The 5,673-nt window shown below is 41.0% G+C and overlaps 1 protein-coding gene across 4 annotated transcripts in view; it reads left to right on the forward strand.

Annotated features, from left to right (window-relative positions):
• FERMT2 (FERM domain containing kindlin 2) overlaps nt 1-5,673 on the forward strand; it is a 93,574-nt gene that overhangs the window by 20,151 nt on the left and 67,750 nt on the right. The gene's annotated exons all lie outside the window — the stretch shown is intronic.

The following is a 5,673-nucleotide window of genomic DNA, read 5'->3' on the forward strand; positions in this document are numbered from 1 at the left end:
GGCCCACCTATTAAGAATTAGTTGAAGGCATGTTTCCTTTTCTGCAGTGTATACTTTTCTCTGTGCTTCGAAGCATTGCATCAAGAGAAGCATAGTATTTTCTGTGTTGCAAAAATCTTTTTGAGTTTTTCCAATGTTTTGCTTTTCTCTTGTGATTTATGGAATAGATGAAGGCTGTGATACCAAAAGCCATTAATAGAATATGAAATATGGAGGGACTTCCAAAAGTCCATCGCAAATTCCATTATCTTTTACTTTTTCAGGAGTTTTTGAAACCTTTTCTTATATGTATACAGCAAAACAAAAAAACCCCCACTGCTAACAGATCCATACCAACTCACTAGGGACTCTGTAGGACAGGGTAGAAGTACCCTTACTCTTGATTGATGCAACTGTAACTCTATGAGAGTAGAAAGCCACATCTTTCTCTCCTGCATAGCCAGTAGTGGATTTGAACTGTGAGCAGCCCAAAGTGTGACCTATTATGTCACTGGGGCTCCTTTTGTATACATAGCCTTCAAGTTACATATTTCCTAGCCCTTTCTGTCCCATAGACTACACAGCGGCATTTTTTTCTTTAAAATATATTTTAAACTGCCCTTTTGAGCTATACAATTCACCCATTTAAAGTGTACACTTCAGCGGTGTGTGTGTGAGAGAGAGAAAATTAATTTACCTAATGCAGGTTTGAAATATCAAACTTGCCTTTTTGAAAAGCAGAAATGCTTATTTAGAACCTGTTTGGGGACCCAAAGTAAGCTATGGTAAGGAGTTAACTGTGGAAAGTTACTCCAAAGCTTTAGAAGGTGAAGAGAATTTCAGTAACTACGCTTTTCTCAATTCTGTAATATTATGCAAGAAAAACAAAATCGTTACTGGTCTAATTGTATTTTCTTTGTAATTATTTATAGATACCCATTTTCCTTTAATGTCAGCATGATATTTTTAATGATTTCACCCTGTCTAGAGGAATACTTGGGAGCCCTGGTGGTGTAATAGTTATGCATTGGGCTTCTAACCACAATGTCAGCAGTTCAAAACCACCGAAGCCCCATCTTTAGAAAGTTGAGGCTTGCTATGCCAGTAAAGAGTTAAAAGTATCAAACTCATAGAGCCAGTTCTACCCTGCCCTGTAGGGGCTAGTTGATGGCAGTGAGTGAGTTTGTTTGTGTGGAGAGACATACTTAAATGTATGTGTTGGTGTCTGAAATCTATTCTGTGCACAGTGTTTATATGTTACAGTTATATCGTGTTATTTTTTAACTTGCATTGTGAAGATAGCAATGATGTAATATATTAGATAGCAGTTGTTTTCGAGAGCTTTCGCATTGAGATACACTGCTATACACACATGCAATTAAGCACTTGACTTTTTTTCAGTGCTTTTTGATAATTATTTGGCTCTTTGGTTTCCCTGGATCAGGGGTCCTTAAACTTTTTAAACAGGGGCCCAGTTCACTGTCCCTCTGACCCGTTGGAGGGCCAGACTATAGTTAAAAAAAAAAAACTATGAACAAATTCCTATGCACACTGCACATCTCTTAAATTTTGAAGTAAAAAAACACCCGGCGGGCTGCTTGTGTTCCGCGGGCCGTAGTTTGAGGATGTCTGCCCCCAGATGAATGAGTCCCCAATTGGTATTTTCTCTTGAATTTTGAGCAATGTGTAAAATTTCAATAGATCAAATTCTTACATTAATATGGTAATATGTTCATTTCAACATAAGACACATAGTAAAATACAAAAGAATGATAATTATAAGTGTTTTTAATTTAAGCTTAATGGGAGTATTCTCATCTCTGAATAATTCTCTTGAGAGCTTTCCTTTTTTAAAAATAAAACTGAAAATATTCCTTAGAACTGCCATTCCCTCTCGGTTAGTCTGCTTATTCATGATTTTTCCCATATAGCAAAAGATGCAAAGTGCCTATTTCACTTCTGTCATTGCAACCTTTCGTCATTTCCACTCTCACAGGGATGTGTTGCCTTGCAGTCTCCCCTGTCACTTTGGCACCTGGAACTGGTAATAAGACCTGAACACCTGGAACTGTAACTACAACATCCCTGCATAGCTTTCTGATGTCTTCTGCTCTCTCCTTCCCTCTCACTCCACTTATCACCATTACCACAAGATTATGTTTCTGTTGCCTTTACCAGTAGCATGCTTGTCTTCATGTGCCTACATAACCGGGAAAATACAACACAAACCCAAGACCAGAAACAAAAGGCAGAAGAACAAAAACTCAAATTAAAAAACTGTCAGTCATCCCCCTAGGGTATAAGGCGATGTCAACATTTTTTCCATTGACAAAGAACTCAAGCCACTGTAGATATGAGTTTACAGTTCCACCATGAGCCGCACCTCATGAGTTGTTATTGGTCAGCAAATGCAGCTCTGATTTAAGTGCTCAGAGGCATGCCACTCCAGTAAGTCTCAGCTCAAAGGCACTTAGCTCTACTTCATGGGTCAGCAAGTTCAGATCCCCCAATTAAGTGACCAGAGGCAGCCTACTCCACAAGCCAGCTTCCTGCACATCTTTACTTGCTCTGTGGGGATTAGGAAGGCCATCACTGTTCCATGCTCTGGTTCCTGGTTCTGTTGCTGCTCCTCCGATGGTATAGCTTTCATTTAGATCCAAGAGGAGGTTCACTGCAGAGGAATCTTAAGTTTAGAGGGTGCACTCCACTCCTGGCTCATGCTGGTAATGAGATTCCTCCTCTTCTCAGAAAGCTCATTTTATACACAGTAGGATGGCACTCCAGGGAATCTGTTCACATTCACTCACAGGTGAATCCTATCCGTGTCTTCCCCTACTTTACCAGGCATTTGCAGGGAAAGGTCATTTGGTGGGAGTTAGAGACTAGAAGAGCCACAGTAAATAATTCACTGCCTCTTGTAGATGGCTTTGAATAATGTATGGTTTTAGAAAAGAATATTTAATATTCCACGAACTTCCATAGAAATTAGCAGACCTGTATTGGAAGAAATATAGTCAGAATAAATAGCTTTTAGAAGCAAAGGTGGTGGTGAGACGTGGTCACATGTTCTGTGGACATGTGATCAGGAGGGACCAGCCCATAGAGAATGTCATGCTTGGTAAAGTAAGGGGGCCACCCAAAAGAGGAGATCCTTGGTTTGGTGGGTTTGCAGAGTTGCTGTAACAATGGACTTCAAAGCATCTATTGTGTGGAGGATGGTTTGGGACTGGACAGGGTTTCATTCGTTTATATATAGGGTTGCTATGAGTGAGAACTGACTGTATGGTACCTAGCAACAGCCTAACAACAGTAAAGATCCTTGTTACAGTTACTCTTATTTTGCTGTTGTAACGTGAAAGCCACAGGTGATAAAGTGTGAACAGGCAATTAAGACTGTTCCCCAAACTCTCAGTAATAGAAGTTAAATTTTATATAAAGTGTATGTACAACAAAATTAATTTTTGAAGAATTTTAGTCACAAAATAATATTTTTACCCTGTCTTCCCCAAAGCTTTACCTGTAATTTGTCTTCAAATAGCTAATCAGATCCTTGTCAGGTTGGTTCTCCCTGCCTCTGTTTTAGCACTTCACTGCTGGAACCGCGTGTCAGTGTCCTTACATTCTTGCTCTTACTGTCAAACAGCTGCTGTGGCTTTTTTTTAAACAAGCATTTCGTTCAAGCTTCGAACAGATGCTGTTGACTCCCTCCCTTTCCCACTGTGGCACACCTGCAGCTGTGGTGGACAGATCCCAACTTGCTGACAGCTTCTTTCTTCAAAGGCACTGTTCTCTGACCTCCCTCCACCTGAGCCAGGCAGTCAGTCCCAGGCTGGTATGACAGCCAGGAAGTGCTGCGAATTTACTGATCCCTGCTCCAGGTGGTGGGAATGGACAGATACCTACCCCACCAGCTTTCTTTCCTTAGTGGGATAATCCTAAGGCAGTGTTATGCATGATTTCCTAGTATCTTTTATTAGGACCAAACTACACTTGTCCAAAGCAATGTGTGAACTCTTTATTGATTCCTCCCCCCACACCCCCCTTTACTCTGTCTTACTTTTCCAGCCCCATACCCCTTAGTTAGGTTTCTTGGCCCCATAAACTACTTGGCCCAAATTCTTTTCTCGTGGTTGGTTTAGAATTTAAGCAGATCTGTATTGGAAGATGTATAGCCAAGATATTTCTTAAGAGCAAGGGTGGTGCGACTTGGTAACGTGCGTATAGACTGTTTATTACTATTAGCAGGATACAGCCCTTCCCGTCCACTCCTGGTGGAGCATGTGTCATAACTCCCTTGGTTGACGTGGGTGCAACAGAAGTCACCAGGCTTAACCTCGCTCCACCGCCTTATGGTCAATCTTTGCAAAGTACTTGGTTCCACCCGTGATTCTCTATTCTGGAAGAGAGAAGGATATATGCATGTAGTAATGTGTACCCGATTACAGCACTGTGTCGGGAAAGGTCCCAACCGTGGTTGTCTTCTGTGAACCAAATCAGAAGTTATTTGTAAAAGGTTTTTAGCAAATTCTACCAGCGAAATATTTTAAGATGCTTTATAAGTTTTCTTTTAAAAACACCATAATTGGGGAGAAAGGGGAAACCGATCACAATGATCTACATATAACCGCCTACCTGGGGATGGCCAACAGAAAAGTGGGTGAAGGGAGACATTGGTCAGTGTAAGACATGAAAAAGTAATAATTTATAAGTTATCAAGGGCTTGGGAGGGAGGGAGGGGAAAAACGAGGTGCTGATACCAAGGGCTCAAGTAGAAAGAAAATGTTTTGAAAATGATGATGGCAACAAATGTACAAATGTGCTTGACACAATGGATGCGTGTATGTACTGTGGTAAGAGCTGTATGAGCTCCCAATAAAATGATTAAAAAACAAACACCATGATTGTATTAAAATGATACAAGAATCATTTTTGTTTTTATTTGCAAATAAATGATTTACCCAGGTTCTTGGAGGAGGTGGGGGGGTGTTGCATTTCTTTTCCTAGGCAGCTTCGCTTGGCTGTTCTTACTGTTTTGAAAACACCAGTTTCTCCTCTTTCGACTCTTGGTAAATTTAAAATGTAATTGATTCAAGGAGCCTACACTTATTGCTACTAAAGGTAGTTCTGAGGTTGCGTTTTATTGCTGCAAGTTTTTTTTTTCATGATCTGCTTTAATGGAAGTAGATCTTATTTAAAATTACCCTGGTTTCAATTCATTTGATTACATAAAGTGTTAAATATGTTTAGCAGTTTAATATTTTCTATTACATTTGTACCAAAATATGTTGAAGGGATAAAGTTGGATCATGCGACATTTTTATCCCTTATTTGGGATATTTGGGAAAACCGAAGGTCGGGCAGCTGGTGGTTGTCTTCTCCCTGGAGCTCTGTTAGGTACAGCCTGTATCCGGGGCTGGTCCTTTCCGTGCTCATCTTGGTGTCGGAAGCGTTCTGCTTCGCTTGTTCTCCATTACTTTTTAGCAACCCTTACGGAGTCCCTGAAAGGTGGGCATGGTGAACGCACTAGGCTGGTAACTCAGAATGTAGTCGTTTGACCACCCCGAGGGAAAAAGGAGCCTGGTGATCTACTCTGGGGGGAAGTCAGCCGCTGAGAACCCTGTGGAGCATAGGGTTAGGGTTAGGGTTGACACACATCGGGCTGCCGTGAGCTGGAATCAGCTCAACAGCAGATAG

This window comes from Echinops telfairi, unplaced genomic scaffold (assembly GCF_000313985.2).
Source record: "Echinops telfairi isolate 266 unplaced genomic scaffold, ASM31398v2 ScPeMD7_18;HRSCAF=68, whole genome shotgun sequence".
In the NCBI taxonomy this organism is placed as follows: domain Eukaryota; kingdom Metazoa; phylum Chordata; class Mammalia; order Afrosoricida; family Tenrecidae; genus Echinops; species Echinops telfairi.